This window comes from Cyprinus carpio, chromosome A16, assembly GCF_018340385.1.
Source record: "Cyprinus carpio isolate SPL01 chromosome A16, ASM1834038v1, whole genome shotgun sequence".
NCBI lineage: Eukaryota > Metazoa > Chordata > Actinopteri > Cypriniformes > Cyprinidae > Cyprinus > Cyprinus carpio.
Window position 1 is genome coordinate 494,956 of NC_056587.1, and position 19,735 is coordinate 514,690.

Here is a 19,735-nt window from a genome sequence, read left to right on the forward strand (position 1 = left end):
CCCGGATGAATCTTTGAGCTGCAAAGTAAACATGTTAAAGACCCAGGATTAGATTGAGCCCTGAGATTTACAGAGACAGAAACAGCAAAACAGCACATTTTACCACAGTAAAATGACTTAGTATTTTTGTCTTGTTTTCTAGTAGAAATATCTAAACATACAGTAAACATATTACTGTAGCTCTTGTTTTCTGGAAAAAAAAAAAGTTTAGTTTCTGAAAAATAGATAAACAAGATAAATAACAAAAACAAAACAAGAAAATAAATAAAATAAACAAAATAAGATATATATGCATGTAGGGTACAAAAATAATCTTAATTCAAAGGGAATAGAAGATTATTTTTCTTGCCTCACTGGCAGATATTTTTTAAGATTGTTTTTTTTTAATGTTTGGAGTTTTTTTTTTCTTTTTTTGAGAATTGTTCTGAGAGGTTCTTAGAACCCCTGTATGGCTCCAGCACAACCCATTTTTTTTTTTTTAAAAGGGGTAAATATTAAATGACATTGCTGCCAACTGATCAATTAGCCAAATGTACTCAAGCAGTCCAGCTCATTTTCAGTGAACAGTTATCCATCACTATACATTCAGTTAAATAACAGCATGCTGTTGAGAATAAAATTGGGTTTGAACTGATAATGCTTTGTCATGCTTTAAAGAAACATCTGGAGGAAAACTCTCGTGGTCTCTCATCTCTAGCACACGCTGTTGTTTCATCCCCTGATTCTGATCAAAACATCTACCCACCGTCTCCAGATTCGGAGACAATGCATTCCGTTAGTTACGGCACCTCTCACACCCACTTAAGAATGTGCATACTGTGGATTCCTCTGCTGCGGTTCACTTTGGCTGTCCTCCACCCCCGTCATACCTGCGAGATTATACTCTTCGGCCCAAATGCTGTGAATTTTTCACATTCTTTCCCCATTTTCATAATGCTCCGGAAAAGTGAGATGAGGGCTGACTGGGAAGGCCAGGAGCTGCCTCTGAAGTTACAGGGTTCATTGCTGGTTCACTATGTTTGGTTGCAGATGTGTATTTTAAATTGTGTGGGAATGTAAGAATGAGCGATTTAGAGCTGCTTTTTTCTTTGTGGGAGGGTCAAGAGGACACGCTTGTCAGTCGAGAAGGTTAATTCACATCAGCCATTTTCCAATCTGGTGATGTGGGACTCCTACATGAGAGATTTTCATAAAGGCTTTGGCATGTCACAGCTGAAGAGTGGGATCCCATTCAGTGGAGTCCAGGTTAATGCTATCACTTAACAGCTGGCCGGGAGATGACATCAGATAAAGTCAAAAATGTGTTTTGGAGGGAATCTCAGGTCACAGAGACTGGGAAAAAACAAGAGGAGAAAAAGGGGTAATGAGAAACAACTGTGTGTCAAAGTAGCAGGCTGTCTAACATCTTCTACGATGCCGAGAGATAACCTCCAACCCCGACTTCCTGCTTCTAGAATAATATGACCCCCTTCGACCTTACTGAAAGTCCGGCATGAATTCCCCTTCTGGCTGAAGGCTGGTCTGTGCTGTTTTGGTGGTGGTCTAACCAGACTAGTAAAATGTTGTGTTCGGTTAGAGACACGCCATTTGGCATCAATGATGTCAAAGCTGGCCTTGCATTTCATCTTACGGAACAACGTAGCTATTTTACAAGGTGGTGATTTCATATAAATTTGTATGATTTTTAGGAAAAAAATAAGAATGGGTCAACCCCTTAACATAACTGTCACTGGGATGTAAGCAAATATCTACCAAGCAAGTAGCTACCAATTTGCCAAACCATAAAAAAATACTTGCAAATTGCAATGAGATTGTGTTGGCCATTTTTGAATCTGAATACATATGCAAATAATAAGTTTCAGTGGAGGGGAATATTCTAAAAAGTCTAAAAAGTTGTTTTAGGACTAAATTATTATTTTTTTTTTTTAACTGAAACACCAAAACCAAAACTAAAGTTTTCAATTAGGCAAACATTTTGGGTAATTGAATTAGGAATGCTGTTCAGGGTGTGGTTTTCACAAGTAATAAACAAGTCGTTTACAATTTTCAGCTGAATTGTACATGGTACTTGTTACTCTAGCACAGTGGTTCCCAATCCTGGTCCTGGAGAACCCCCAACACTGCACATTTTAGATGTCTCCCTGTTCAAATGCACCTGATTCAACTCATTAGCGAAGACTCCAAGACCTCAAATGTGTGTGTCAGATAAGAGAGACACCAAAAACGTGCAGCATTGGGGGTTCTCCAGGACCAGAATTGGGAACCACTGCTCTAGCAGATGTGCGTCCACACTGCTGACATGTTTACCTGTTGTGGCTTATTCATGTTGTGTGCACGAAATAGATGCTGATACAGTCAAAATGTGTCTATTTTGGCCAGTCATTTTGGCATTTCAAAACCATTTTGGACGATTTTTATTTTTTAGGTGCAGAAATGTTGCTGCATTATTACATACATAAAATTTTGGTAGCAAATGGCTACAGAAGACTAGAAATACAGCTCACAAGCCACACTATTTTTATAGTACTTTTATGGTAATTGTTAATTAAGGAATAATGTACATCCAGCCAGTTGTTATCACTGAATAACCTCAGACAGGGCAGATCCCCCTTGGGTTATATTCTGCAATAACAAGCAGCTGGATGTACATTATCCCGCTTATTACATGGATACATGCCACATAAGTAAATAATTAAACACAAATTATTGATTTGAGTTGAAATATTTGAAAGCAAAGCTTCTGTGACCACCACTTAGTACATGGCATTTCAGCACAGAAATAATTATGGCTATAAGAGAAATTGATTTAAGATAAAACAGTTTTAATATCTTACCTGTTTATTATCTTATATTCCATTACAGTGTACAAAATCATTTTCATCAAATCGCAGCAGCTGCGTTTGGATGAAACAGCACAATTTAGAGGTATAATTTTAAATAACTTTTATTTAATCATTTGGAACCTGACAAACATGATACGTCTTATCAGATTAGAATAGGGGTGTCCAGTCCTGCTCCTTGAGGGTCCACATCTTGTAAAATTTATTTCCAATTCTACTTAAATGCACCTAAAGCAGCTAATCAAGCTCTTCCAGATACTAGAAACGTCTAGGCAGGTGTGTTGGGTCTAGTTGGAGCTTAATTCTGTAGGATTGGCACTGGAATAGAGGGCCTTCAGAATGCTTCTGTGAGTTTGAATTTGGGATATAGTGGGTATGAGAAAGCAATGTTCCCATGCCACTCTGGCTCCCTCGCAAATGACAGGAAGTGCTTAGACCTTCACAAAGGAAAGCACCAGCACTTGGTGACAGTGCAGCAGACACACACCAGCCCTAATTAAGCCCCTACATACAGTCCGTCACACACTCGGCATCTCTCTGTTCTGTCTGCCTCCCACACACAGTCTGTCTATAAAACTGGCCACAGACACAGAGAATCGAATGGAGCTCACTGTATTTGGATAAGATATGGAGGAGAGGGGCTTTCCCTGCTGGAGTGAAGAACATCAGATGCCCTCTGTCAGACCAGAAACCTTCTGTAACTCTTCAAAAAAACACAGAGCTCTTGGATTCCCACAGGAAAGAAAATCTCTTTAATAGCTTAACTATTTCTCTTACACAGCTATGTAGAAAGCACATTCTTTTCTACTTAGAGCATCAAAAGAGATCTCAACAAGATACTGGGTCACACTTTATATTAATTGGCCTTAAATATTCAAAACAATATACTTACAGTATTATTTACATACATGCTGGTGCATTGCAATCACATTTAATTAATATTGGTAGTTATACTGTTAACTTTAACCCTAACCGTAACCCAGCCCTTACCAAAAACCTAACCCCTTTAAAAACAACATGTAATTACACAATAAATCCATAGTTTTGTAGGTTAGTACATTGTAGTTAAGAGTAGACCAGATACTGGAATAAAAAGTTAGAGATTGTAGTGCAAACAAAAATATTTCTCATGAAATTTTGTCAAAACTAGATTATCTGAACTATGATCCCTACCTCCTGAGCTATAAAAGAGTAACTTCTGAGCAATGAAACATTCCTCTCGCAAAATAAAAGATCCAGAGCCTCAGACAAACAGTCTGTGAAGTCTGGTTTATGAACAAATCATTATTTTGGACCCGTTCTATTTATTGAACTGGATGAATCTGTTCACCAAATTATACTGAACTGTCTGAAACATCTATCAAATAAAGTTAGTCAATCAAAACTCACTTTTGGACATCCATCAGTCACTGTTGTAAACATTTCAGGCCCAGACAGAACTAATGCAGTTTTCCTGGGTTTAGAATGAGGGTAAATTAAAACAGAATTCATATTTTGAGTTAACTGTCCCTTTAAGATTGTTGTTTTTTTCTCATTCTCCACCTCCTCATCCTTTAAAAGGTTCTTTTACACAAAATAGTTAAAAGGGGGGAATGGATGAGAGAGACGTAATTCCGGGCTCAGGAGTCTCCTGTGTGAAACTAAATAAAGCTGTTTAGGACAGCACCTGTCTGAGTGTCTGCTCTCTTTCTTTACTTCTGCCCTGTTTAAACATATTCCTGCCAGCCTCACGTTCAATAGCACTTCCCCTATCACTCACACCTGTGCCCGGGAGGCATTCTCTCCCTGTCAGTCACCACAGAGGGAGTTCAGGAGTTCACCATCTCAAACCACCCAGCGAGACATACAGGTACCGTTCATCATTGCGAGAAGAGATAGTGTCAGCTCCAGCAGTCGGTGAAGGCAGCCAGCAGGTACTACACCCTTAGCAAACCACCCAGGATGCACCACTAATGTCTGTCAGTGCCGGAGTGAGCCAGTCTCACTGCGTGTGAGTTATGAGAATGGGGCTGAAGCAGAGAATATGTGCTAATATGGAAGTATTTAACAACATTTACTACCAAACAAAACACTGAAAAATCCAGTGTAAGAGGGACAAGGCAACAGGAACTAAACAGGGGAGTGAATACTGAAACAAACGAGAACAGAAAAAAATTACAAAATAAGAGTCCATTTCTGACACAAATACAGGGCAACACAGACAGTGTATTGTGACAGAGCCCCCCTCTAAGGAGCAGATTCCAGATGCTCCAAATAAGTCCAGGAAGGAGGTGGAATGAAGACAGATCAGGGGGAGGGATGGATGGCCAGGCTCAGTGACAGGCAGATAGTTCAGAGATGGTCTCCTTGGCTTTGACAAGACAGGCAGATAGTTCAGAGACAGCCTCTTTGTCCATGACAGGGCAAGCAGAGAGTTCAGGGATTGCCTCCTTGGCCGTAACAGGGCAGACAAGGGATTCAGGGACAGTCTCCTTGACCGTGACAGGGCAGGCAGAGTTCAGGGATGATTCAAGATTCAAGATTCAAGATTTTTATTTGTCACATACACAATTATATAGAGCATATATAACCAGCAGTGAAATGTGAGTCAGGTCCGCTCCATGGGCAGTGCAATTATTAAAGAATACAACACAGATGAAAATATACATAAATATAGCTATGAAAGAATGAAATAAAAGTAAACAATAAAAATATAAGAATAAAATATAAAATATATAAAGAGATGTATACTGTAGAATTAAATATATAGTGGAAATAATGTGCATGAAAGTAAACTGTAGTCTTAAATAATAAGATACACAGGAATGTACAAGAGGCAAATGTGCAAACAGGTTGACACTTACAGTATGTCAATGTGAGGTAGTGAATGATGAATGTCTTACTGATAAAGTGATTTTTAAGTGGAGACATGAAGATGTTAAGAGGCTGGTTTTGAGTTTAGGAGCCTGATGGCCTGGGGGAAGAAACTCCTCCTAAGTCTCTCAGTTTTTGACATCAGGCTACGGAAACGCTTACCAGATGGCAGCAAAGTGAAAAGATGGTTACTGGGGTGAATGGAGTCATTGATGATTTTAACAGCTCTGCTTTTGCAGCGTTTGAGGTAGATGTCCTGCAGAGAGAGGGGAGAGAGCAGACCCTGAGATGCGCTCAGCTAAGCGCACAACTCTCTGCAGGGCTTTGCAGTCATGACTGTAGCTGTTCCCATACCACACTGAGATACACTGAGGAGTCCAATACACTTTCAATGGCCCTGAATAGAAAGTTTTCAGGATTGCAGGTGAAACCCTGAATTTTCTCAGCTGTCTCAGATGGTACAGTCTTTGCCTGGCTTTATTAACCTGGGTTTGAATGTGTGTAGTCCAAGTCAGGTCCTCGGAGATGTTTACACCGAGGTACTTGAAGCTGCTCACCCTCTCCACAAGGGTCCCGCTGATCATAAGAGGAGTATAGGGCTGCTGCTGTCTCTTCCTGAAGTCAACAATCAGCTTTTTAGTTTTGCTCACATTCAGAGAGAGACAATTGTCCTGGATGACTTTCATGGTCGTGTCAAGGCAGACAGAGAGTTCATAGGTGACCACTGTGGTCGAGACAGAACAAGCAGATCTCAAGGGCTGGCGCCAACACAGGACTGAGCTCTGGGCATTGGGTGAGTTCTGGAGCAGATTCATGGACTGGAGCGGGCTCTGGAGCAGATTCATAATGGGATGAGGCTCTGGTAAGCCGGCCATGATGGGACGAGACTCTGGAATTGCAGCCATGACAGGATGAAGCTCTGGAATTGCAGCCATGACGGGACCAGGCTTTGGAATGGTGGCCATAACAGGACAAGACTCTGGAATGGTTCGTCCTTCACAACACCCACAGTAAAAGCAGACCTGCTCAGCTGCAATGCCAGGTTGATGTAAAATCCTAACTAGTGACCCATAGTGGCCTGAAAAAATATCATGAGGGAGACCTCCTCCATCTTGGCCAAATGAGCCAGCTCAATGAAATCAGTAACATAGTCCTCAGTATATCTATCTCCTTGACAGAGATGCATAATCCTTACTGCTGGATCCATAAGTGGTCAGTCTTTGTGTAACGTTGGAGGCAAGGGAACATATGGCGGAGGATCCAATTGCAGTAAGATTTAGTAATAATATAAACAAAGAACCAACACAAGAACAGGAATGAGGAGCACAGACAGGAAAATAAACTAGGAAACTAGGAACAAAGACTGACACAGAACCAGACAAATACAGAGGTATAAATACACAGAGTAACAAGGATAGTGAGATAACAAGTGGGAGGGGTCAATTAATCACTAGCAAACGCACTAGGGCAAGGGTCTCCAACCCTGCTCCTGGAGAGCTACTGTCCTGCAAATTTCAGCTCCAACCCCAATCAAACACACCTGAACCAGCTAATCAAGATGTTCAGGGCTACTTGATAATTACAGACAGGTGTGTTGGAGCAGGGTTGGAACTGAAGTCTGCAGGATGGTAGCTCTCCAGGAGCAGGGTGGGAGATCCCTGCACTAGGGTAACCAAGGGGAATAAACAAGAGGGACAAGGCAACATGAACTAAACAGGGGAGTAAATACAGAAACAAAGCGGAACAGAAAAACTACAAAATAAAGAGTCCATGAATTAATTCCTACTTAAGTGGATCAAATCAGCACTCTTACAGGATTAGTTCACTTCCAGAATAAAAATTTCCTGATAATTTACTCACCCCCATGTCATCCAAGATGTTCATGTCTTTCTGTCTTCAGTCGCAAAGGAATTAAGGATTTTGAGGAAAACATTCCAGGATTTTTCTCCAATTTCTTTGCGATTGAAGAAAGATCTTGGATGACATGAGGGTGAGTAAATTATCAGGATTTTTTTATTCTGGAAGATAATTTATCCTTTAAGTTCAGATAATTTATTTGCATTTGAAATATATTTAATACATTTTCATTTAATTTTAAATATCATGCAATTGAGTGTCAGAAAGCATTACATTCAGTTCGCACTTAGGTATATTATTAAGTACTCTTAAGTACTCTTTTTAAAATGTGCTGAAGTGTACTTATTTTTTACAAGGTTCTTAGCAAGCACCACCAGTAAGCAAACTCCATGGACAAACCTTTTATACTGCATAAAAATCTTTGACTGAAAAGATCTGACCTACTGTAAAATGTAAGTTTACTGGCTGACTCGACAAACACATTGAAGGAGTGTATATTCCTTCTGTGTCCTTGTCCGTGTGTGTGCTGAGTTACGAGACCACCAGAACCCTGAGCTTGTGGAGTGGTGTGTTTGATCTTGCTCTTGTAGTGCATTAGTGTGGTATCAGAGCACACTGCCTGTGGCATTGAGACGCCCACTATAGTGTATCCACGCTGGCATAGAGAAAGGCAGCATATTGTTTAGTATATAAGGGAGGGCTGCTTTAGGGAGTGCTCGCCACACACATGCATGTTGGCAGGTTTAACCTCGATTAAACCCGTCGGAGTGATGGACAGGGACAGTTGGGCTTCCTGGCTGCAAATCACGAAACACTTTATTCAATTAAAAGCACATTTCACATGGAAGCTCTAGCTTTCAGTTCTGTTTAATGCGCTTGACCTCACCAAAGAAATTGCGGGCTAGAGTATGTCAAGCATGTGCATGCATGTAGTTTCAGTGTTTCTGCATGCTGTAATTGCATGCACCTCCATGAATACATTGGTGTATTTGGTTTACATGGTTATATCTTTGTCTTTGTTTAAGTGTGTGTGCCGGAGCTCGTAATGTGAGCCGGCAGGGACAGATTGTCCGCAGCGGTCTCTCCTAAAAGTCACTCAGCTGATTCCCATATATGTAACAGCCAGAGTCGTTGAGCACAAGCCAAGCTGTAGTGTATGGGATGCAGATAAACTTTGGTAAACAGCAGATTCTTGGCAGCTACAATTGGATCTGTGTATTTGTGCAGAGCGGATGCAAGGAGATCAAGAAGGCCTTTTTTCTGCCTCTGTGTCTTGCACAAAATGGCAAAAATGCAAGACATCCTTTGTTTGCTTTTGTAGCCGCATGCGCACAAAAGATGTTATCGACTTCTCTGAGGACAGATTTAACTGCATGGAAGTGAGCTTAAATGCACTTGGTCACCCCAGGAGTTGATGACTTGCAGAGACAATATGTGAGAGCGGGTTTCCGGAAACTGCAGTCACAAATATGTGCAAGATTAAAAGCACACACATCGAGAAAAGCTGGAGGTCTTGGAGGAGGTGCTGAAGCCCTTGAGACACAGCAGAGGGGCAGCAGATCCCTGAAGGCCTGGCAAACTTGGGAATTATTAGAGTTGCGCAGGACTTCTTAGCGACATATGAAAAATGATGTTGGCTCTGCAATTGCTCAAAGCCACCACTGACAGTTGGATTACACCCAGCAATGTGAACCATTATGTGCCATTAATCTTGGAGGTTGGCGTGAGTCATTATTCACTATTAATCTCAGCAAGCTGGGTGCGACCCATTATACGCCATTAATCTTTGGAAGCGGGGTGCAGCGTTCATGACCACAAGCTGAGCTGGTTCTTTAGGTCAAACCCGGCTCCCTACTGGTACCTGAGTGTACAGCATTCATCACCACCCAAAGATGGAGTGCCGTTTAATTGCTTCCTTACACAGACATGGTGGAACAGGGTTAAAGGAGAGATGGTTATTGTTACCTCTGGCTCGCTTTGACCTTGCTGCCCTACACTAATATATCTCACCAACACGAACTGGTAGATGTGCTCAAACACTTTCTCCTGTTTGGAGACGTGTCTAACTAACGTCTTTAACTTCTTTCTATTTATCAAAGATATGCATCAGATTCCAGCAGCACAACTGTTTTTCAAGATTGATAATGATCAGAAATGATGTTTCTTGAGCAGCAAATCAGCATATTAGAATGATTTCTGAAAGATCATGTGACACTGAAGACTGGAGTAATGATGCTGAAAATTCAGCTTTGCATCACAGCCATAAAATTACATTTCTAAATATATTCAAATAGAAAACTATAATATTTCACACACTTTTCTTTTTTTCTTTCTTTTTGTTTCAAATATGTGCAGCCTTTTTGTGAGACTTCTTTCAGAAACATCTTATCGATCCCAAACTTTGAACGCTATTATTTCCAGCATGTATTGCATAATGCATTATGCATAAACTTGTAGCTGTGAATCTAAATTCTGATTGGATGAGCTGCATTTGAAGCCTCCATGTAATAAACACAGACTTTTGAACACATATTCTATATTAACATGCTAAGTTGCTTAACTCCAACTAAGAATAAACTACTTTGTGCTAAGTATCTACAGTAGTGGCCAAAAGTGCAGCTCCTGGAAGTAACCCGGCTTCCCATTGGAGCTGCAGAGAAGAAAAGCTTATAGTGCAAAAGTGCACATTATTCAGTAAAATTAAGTGCACCTCTGTTTAACAAGGATGTGAATGGGCTACTTTTTTGAAATGTGAAGATTAAAACAATAACAACACCAATGTATCATAAATACTGATGTATCATAAATATTATACTTGCAAAATTTGTACTTGAAATACTTATAAGTGCATACTTGCTACTATGCACTTATAATTTATATACTGTATATATATATGTGTGTGTGTGTGTGTGTGTGTATATATGTATATATATATATATATTAGGGCTGTCAAATGATTAATCACGATTAATCACATCCAAAATAAAAGTTTTGTTTACATAATATATGTGTGTATACTGTGTATATTTATTATGTATATATAAATACACACACATGCATGTATATATTTAAGAAGAATATGTTATGTTTATATATTAAATATATTTATATATAATATAAAATATAAGAATATAAATATATAAGTGTATATACATGTAAATATTTTCTAAATATATAATTTATGTGTGTGTATTTATATATACATAATAAATATACCCTGTACACATACATATATTATTGTAAACAAAACTTTTATTTTGGATGTGATTAATCGTGATTAATCATTTGACAGCCCTAATATATATATATATATATATATATATATATATATATATATATATATATATATATATATATATATATATATATATATATATATATTGTAACTGTGCCTTCCATGGTTATTGATGGAAATCAATAGCTACCAGCAAGCAAAAAGAAATTCATACAGGTTTGGAACAACTTGAGGGTGAGTAAATGACGACAGAATTTTCATTTTTGTGTGAACTACCCCCTTAAGTTTGTTGAACTTGCTCAACTAGTCATTTTGAGTTAGTAATACTCCCATTTCCTGGTTAACTATACAAATGCAAAAGTTAACCCATGATATGTTGTCACATGTTGTGAACTCAAACATGAACATCAAACATGAACGTATGTAATATGGATTCTGAGGACGAAATAGTTTTCTTTATGACAGCTATGGCTTGTGACATCCAAAAAAGAAACAAAGACATGGCAAAGAGAATGACTGAAAAGAAGAGAAAAACATGGACTTTCTGTTCTTTATAAACAACTCGAGGTGAGAAGGATATTTCTGAATTTCTGCTCGTTTTGCAGTTAATACAACAGGTAGCCTATATTCATTCATAAAGCTGAACGGCAACTTTGGCACAATTCTCCCTTTTCTGTCCAAGATACTAGAAAAGGTAGTATCCTCACAATCATATTCCTTCTTAGAGAAAAATGGCATCTGTGAGGATTTCCAGTCAGGATTTAGACCATATCATAGTACTGAGACTGCTCTCCTTAGAGTTACAAATGACCTCCTCTTATCATCTGATCGTGGTTGTATCTCTCTATTAGTGCTATTGGATCTTAGTGCTGCGTTCGACACTATTGACCACACCATTCTTTTGCATAGACTAGAACACTTTGTTGGCATTAATTGAAGTGCATTAGCATGGTTTAAATCGTACTTATATGACCGCCATCAATTCGTAGCAGTGAATGAAGAGGAATCATATCGTTCACAAGTGCAGTATGGAGTGCCTCAAGGCTCAGTACTAGGGTGGTTACTCTTCATGCTTTACATGTTACCCTTGGGAAATATCATCAGGAAACACGGTGTTAGCTTTCACTGTTATGCTGATGATACTCAGCTCTATATTTCTTCGCGGCCCGACGAAACATACCATATTTGAAAAACAAACGGAATGCATAGTCGATATAAAAAACTGGATGACAAGTAATTTCTTACTGCTAAATTCTGAAAAAAACAGAGGTGTTAATTATAGGACCTAAAAGCTCTGCAAGTAATAACCTAGAACACTGTCTAAGACTTGATGGCTGCTCTGTCAATTCTTTGTCATCAGTTAGGAACCTAGGTGTGCTATTTGATAGCAACCTTTCCTTAGAGAGCCACGTTTCTAGCATTTGTAAAACTGCATTTTTCCATCTCAAAAATATATCTAAATTACAGCCTATGTTCTCAGTCAAATGCAGAAATGTTAATCCATGCGTTTATGACCTCAAGGTTAGACTATTGTAATGCTCTATTGGGTGGCTTTTCTGCACGCTTAGTAAACAAACTCCAGTTAGTCCAAAATGCAGCAGCTAGAGTTCTTACTAGAACCAGGAAGTATGATCATATTAGCCCGGTCCTGTCAACACTGCACTGGCTCCCTATCAAACATTGTATAGATTTTAAAATCTTGCTTATTACTTATGAAGCCCTGAATGGTTTAGCACCTCAGTGTTTGAACGAGCTCTTGTTACATTATAGTCCTCCACATCCGCTGCGTTCTCAAAACTCTGGCAATTTGATAATACCTAGAATATCAAAGTCAACTGCGGGCGGCAGATCCTTTTCCTATTTAGCGCCCGAACTCTGGAATAACCTACCTAACATTGTTCAGGGGGCAGACACGCTCTTGCAGTTTAAATCTAGATTTAAGACCCATCTGTTTAACCTGGTTTACACATAACATACTAATACACTTCTAATATCCAAATCCGTCTTAAAGGATTTTTAGGCTGCATTAATTAGGGTAAACCGGAACCGGGAACACTTCCCATAACACCTGATGTACTTGCTACATTGTTAGAAGAATGGCATCTACGCTCATATTAGTCTGTTTCTCTCTTATTCCAAGGTCACCGTAGCCACCAGATCCAGTCTGCATCCAAGTCAGAGGGTCACTGCAGTCACCCGGATCCAGTACGTATCCAGCCCAGATGGTGGATCAGCACCTAGAGAGGACCTCTACAGCCCTGAAAGACAGCGGAGACCAGGACAACTAGAGTCCCAGAGACAGATCCCCTGTAAAGACCTTGTCTCAGACGACCACCGGGACAAGACCCACAGGAAACAGATGATTCTTCTGCACAATCTGACTTTGCTGCAGCCTGGAATTGAACTGCTGGTTTCGTCTTGTCAGAGGAGAACTGGCCCCCGACTGAGCCTGGTTTCTCCCAAGGTTTTTTTCTCCATTCTGTCACAGATGGAGTTTTGGTTCCTTGCCGCTGTCGCCTCTGGCTTGCTTAGTTGGGGACACTTCATTTACAGCGATATCGTGGACTTGATTGCAAATTATTGCACAGATACTATATAGATTGAACTGAGCTGCATGATGACATCACTGAATTCAATGATGAACTGCCTTTAACTGTCATTTTGCATTATTGACACACTGTTTTCCTAATTAATGTTGTTCAGTTGCTTTGACGCAATCTTTTTTGTTTAAAGCGCTATATAAATAAAGGTGACTTGACTTGACAATTCGGAATAACAAATAAAAAATAGAGCTGTATAATTAAACTAAAATTACTAGGCTATCCACCTTTTTCTTCAACGCAGAAGTAAGCCTATAAAATAGAGCTGTATAATTAAACTAGAGTAAACGGTAAAAAAATAATAGATTAAAATAATATGATAAGACACACCAATTTTCAATATCAAGCAGTAAAACTAACTGTTTTGTACAGCTAAAAATTGCTGGATGCAGATGAGACCGGAAGCCAGACCCATAGAATTTACATTTTTACGACAACAAATAGGTGGATAGACTATTTAAATACATAATATTTGGTTTTTGTCATCTTCTGATTGGTCAACTTTAGATGGATCTCCAAATCGTCTGGTTCAACCGCACATATGTCACGAATTTAAACCGACAGTCCGATATTTTTTTACATGTTTAAAAATTAAATATTATCATGAGGTCCGGACGTGCTTTTAACGTTCTCGGATCAGCCCGTAATTATTCTCACACAATACGAGCCTGCGATTTTTTCCCAAGATAAAAAATCACCTGCAAGCTCATACGACGGCAAAAATCACACCGTATATGCCCGCCTTTAGTGCACTGATGAGGAGTAAGTAACTAATACTGACCAGTTGAACATATGAGCTTGAGAAGCAGTTTGAACTGAATGGAAGCTTTCTCACACACAGAGCTTCGTTCTTGTGAGGTGAGGGAACACAGCGGTCGTTCATGCACTGAATAAGATTAACCAGCACAGCCATGAGGAATGTCTCACCTGCTACGGTCCAAATAAACCTGCTCATAACATACATAGGTGAGACCTAAACTAGCAGCACACATGAATGTCAGGAGTTAAACTTATTTTCATAAATGTTCATAAATTGATGAAATGATGATTTATTGCATGTGAGGAGTCTGAATACACCTTTAGAGAGAGGTATCTGTTAGCATTCCCTTTCATCTCAGTGGCAGTTCGGCTACATCTGGAAGTCGATTTGTGATCTGGCTGCAATCTTCATGGGCAATCCAGTTCTGAAGTCTTTTGTTTTTGAGCCAGTCACCTGAGCTGTAAATTCCATGTGACTGATTACTCTATATGCACAACTATAACACCACATAATGTCTTTATATAGAAAACCTAACAACATTTACAAGTTGTTGTTCATGTTTGAGTTCACAAATACTATAACACCACATAATATCTTTATATAGAAAACCTAACAACATTTACAAGTTGTTGTTCATGTTTTGAAAATAAATAAAAAACATATCATGGGTTAATATAATTTTTTGCAGTTTACAGTAAGTATTTAGTACAAATTTTGCAAGATAATAAATAAAAGACTACTTAAATGTCCAAAAAGAGAATGAACATTCATGACTGTTAATTATATTTTAATAATCTTTTGTTGTGCTTTTAAGAGGCACACGTGTTGACTCACATACTAAATAAAAGTTTAGACATTAAATTATATTTTAGTTTACCATAAATGTTTGTCACAACATTCAGCAATACACATTAACCATATTTCATACACAATAAAAGTAATTGTGAAATAAAATACAAAGATGTACTTTAAGTTGTTCAAAAACAAAGTTTAGTTAATTGTATTTAATATAAATTTAAAGAATATACTTAAGTGCAAACATTACATTCAGTTTGCACTTAAAGGGATCCTCCACCCCAAAATGAAAATTTTTGTCATTAATGACTTACCCCCATATCGTTCCAAAAACCGGGAGGCTTGTGACTGTCCCATAGACTGCCAAATAAATAACAGTGTCAAGGTCCAGAAAAGTATGAAAAGCATTGTCAGAATACTCCATCTGCCATCAGTGGTTCAACCGTAACCTTATGAAGCGACGATAATTCTTTTTGTACGTGAATAAAACAAAAATAACGAATTTATTCAACAATTTGTCTCCTCTGTGAACCACATCAGCTAGCACCATTTTGGAGAATATGAGCTGTATGAAAAATTGTTGAATAAAGTTTGTTTTATTCCCGTACAAAAAAAATCGTCATTGCTTCATAACATTACGGTTATAAGCCTCACGGTTTTCATCCAAAATATCTTAAATTCTGTTCCGAAGACAAACTAAGCTTTTACGGGGTTGGAACGACATGGGGGTAAGTGATTAATAATAAAATTTTCATTTTGGGGTGGAGTATCCCTTCAAGTGCTATTCTTTTAGGGTATTTTATTTCCCTAGATAAGTAATCTTTTTAAAAGTATTCTGAATTGTACTTTTTGCACAGGGGGTTCATATGGCCCCTCGTGTCTAATTTCTGCATTTAGTGTTGTCTTAAAAAGCCAGTTCTTTCATCATTTACTCACCTTCATGGCATTCCAAACCCTGTATGACAAACCTACAGATGGTTTCAGCAAAACACTCCCTTCTCACTCCCAAGGTGATAAATACAGCATGCCCAAGACTTTTGTGCACCACTATGAAGACACCAAAAGCACCTTTCAGCATTGTGATGTTGCCAGCGCTTTCAATTAGAAATATCTGCTGTCAGTATACTGATGCAAAGAGCATGGGAAATTTAACATCATGAATGTAATTGCTGGTATAATTTTATCAAGATGGTATGATATTTTAGGGCATGACTTTCATTGTCTGATGCCTTGGGAGTGAGAACGGGTTAGCTTTTTTTTTAATCCCAGTGGTCAATTGATGTTGAAAAAATCAAATTACCCTATTGTCTGAGGCTCTGGATTACTGGGAAATAATGTTGTGAATAATGTTTAGTTTCTTGCACAGACTGATCGTTTTACTTCTTAAGACATCAATAGATAGCCAGAAGCCACGGGTATTAATTTTGTTAATGCATACCGTTTTGGAACAATATGTTTCCTATGAGCATTCAGAAGCATCTAAAGCATCTTCTGGTGCAGTTTTCTGACATTAAAACAGTTCCCGACGAAGCATTGGCTTTTCTCAGAGGGCCTGACTGATACCAGCACAGATGACCAGCATCTCCTCATGTAGCTATATGTATGAGTATGTGCTATAAATACATCCCTCGCTAGGGGACTTCCTTCTTCAGCTGTGTTTGTCCTCATTCCTCCTACGTTTCAGGCTGTATATATATTTGCGTGCACTATTTACAGGGGTCTGTAGTTCAATGGGGGCCCCGTCGCCAGGCAGACCGGTGCTGCACAGGGATTGAATGTCTGGGGCTCCACAGATCTCACTATCATGACATCTCCAAGACTCCTGTCAAACACACAAGGGAAGGGCGGATAGAGGAACACATTGTTCTGGGATTCGGTGCGATACTTCAGTCGGACTGCCTTAGTGCTGCTTTTCAGTGCAACACAAAGAGTTACTAATCAGCTCAAAGGAGCGGGCTTTCCTGTCTAATTACAGATGCAATACAAGCCTCTCTCTGCAGGGCAAATACTGCTGACACACATGAGACAGGCCAAGAGCGCTGGAGACAGATGTCAACGCGGCATCAAAGGAATTATTAGTATTTCCAAACAAACACTGGAGAGAAGAGGACGGTTGCTTTCCTCTCAGTTTTTTTTTCTGCATGAAAGAACACACAAACAGCCTTTGACAAGTAGTCTCAAAATTCCACTGTGTGCTAATGGGGTCCCTGCATGGTTTCATGACGACATCACCACTGAAAATGCTTCTCGCTAATTTCATATTGTTGTGAGCAGCCAGCTGCGGCTGAATCACTGACTCCCCAAATCACTCTGATCCCAAGGGACTGGAGACCTTTTAACCTCAAACCTCTCCTGCTGGATTACAAGAGCCTTGTGTGCATGTGTATGTGGTTTATGAGGACACAAATGTGTATAATAGGTATTACAATGAGGAGGTGATTTAGGATGACATTTATAGTGTCTCCATAATTAAAAAGGCTTATAAATCACTCAGAATGAGTTTTTTTGAAAATCCAAAAATTCACAAATTTTCCTGTGAGGGGTAGGTTTAGGTGTAGGTTTGGGATAGGGCAATAGAAAATACGGTTTGTACAGAATAATGCTTATGGAGAGTCCCCATAAACCATAAAAACCAACGTGTGTGTGTGTGTGTGTGTGTGTGTGTGTGTATGTGTGTGTGCGCACATGAACACTTGATGGAGTGAAAGCAGAGACCAAGTAGTAGGTGAGAGAGAAACTGAGACAAATGGATATGAAGAGATAAAAGAGAGTTGTTGTTTATTTTCTGTTGAAGAATGTGAGAACAAAGTTAAATAAAGAAACTGCTTCTTTTCAATTCCACTTTGACCTTGATCTTCCAATATGATGAAAGCCTGGAACATTCTCTGTGCATGCAAGCATTTCTAGCTATGCAAGCTCAGTTTTGTCCATTGTTCAATTCATAATGTGATGCAAGTATCCCATTCTTGGGAATTTGCATATTAGCAACTCTTGAAAAAGAAGTACACTTTAGCATACTTTTAAAAAGAGTACAGTACTCAGTTGTGGAAATAATATACTTTAAAAGAATATAATATATCCACGTATATGATCCTATGACAAATGAACTCATTCAGCGCTCCAGTTCCTCCAACAGTCACTGAACTGAGGATCCAAGGACTCAGACTGAAGACCAGTGAGCTACTTATATGCGCATGTGTGAACCGAGCACTTGAATGATGGTGCCAAATTAAAGTTTTTATGGTTTCTGATGGTTTATGTAAAAGGTGAGTTGTTAAAGATTAGTTTATCGTGGCCTAGTGGTTAGAGAGTTTGACTCCTAAACCTAAGGTTGTGGGTTCGAGTCTCGGGCTGGCAATACCATGACTGAGGTGCCCTTGAGCAGGGCACCGAACCCCCAACTGCTCCCCGGGCGCCGCAGCATAAATGGCTGCCCACTGCTCCGGGTGTGTGTTCACGGTGTGTGTGTGTTCACTGCTCTGTGTGTGTGCACTTTGGATGGGTTAAATGAAGAGCACGAATTCTGAGGCTGTATGTCATGTCACTTTCACTTTTTTTTTCACTTTCACTTTATTTACTTTAAATGCTTTAGACATGTAAAACATCATCAGTTCACATCATTATTAGATACTTTAATAATATATTTGTTTATACATGATGCCATTGTATGATTACATCACATAATTACATTACATTACATTTGAACCATTGAAATGAACTGTCCGAAAGAACCAGTTCGTGGAAAATAATCAAATTACTCTGTTGTCTGAGGCTCTGGATTACGGGTAATAATTTTGTGAATAATGTTCAGTTTCTTGCAGAGACTGATCATTTCACTTCATAAGACATCAATAGATTGTCAGGTGCCACAAGTATTAATTTTGTGTTCCTTGATTTGCTTTTTTCATTCTCAAAAACAGAGAATATGCATTTTATGAATCACAGAGGAGCACAGTTTCAGCTAAAAACTTATTTACTGTTCTACTAAAGAAAAAAGTGATCTTGGATGGCCTGAGGGTGAGTAAATTATCAGCAAATTTTCATTTCTGGGTGAACTATCCCTTTAAGTGCTGGCGTGGCAGAAAAACAGTTTGAAGTTTTGTCCTTAAGCGATCTTAGCTTCGTGAAATTAAGTTTGCTTCAAACGAATGGAAAATCTTGGTTTATGCTTCTTTATGCCAGTTTATCTTGAAACATCCAGCTAACTAAGTAAGCACATTTAAAGAAAGGGACCTTGGACTAAAGATGCATGAGAGAGTCCAAAACAAACACAGAGCCACAGCTAGTTGTGTGTCAGTTCTATGTTCGTACTCCCTGCTGGGATGAGTAAAAGTCAGCTTATTAGCAAAGAGGATTCACACCATGAGGAATCCAAGTGTCCTAGATTTTTTTGAAGTAAGTTCATGTTAGTGTTTTCAGAACCAAAAACATCCTCTCTACTCTAAAAAGGCATTTAAAAAAATAGCTATTTCCTTAAACTCTGTACTGGGAGTTGAACATCTGATTGTTTATGAATTTGTCACAATGTGATGCCACTTTACAAAGAGGCTGTTATTAAAGCCTCTAAGATAAATGCATGAATTAAAACTATATTGACCTGACCACAAACACAAAGCCTGCTTGTGAAAGCAATGAAGCACTGTTGCTCATTTACATACAGTATAATTCTTGAAGGCATAGCACCTGATATACTCTCATGTCAATAAAGACTGAAGTTCAAGGTTTTCTAACAGGTCATAAAACAAATAGACCAAATTACATGATTATTATTATTATTATTTTATAAAATAAATAA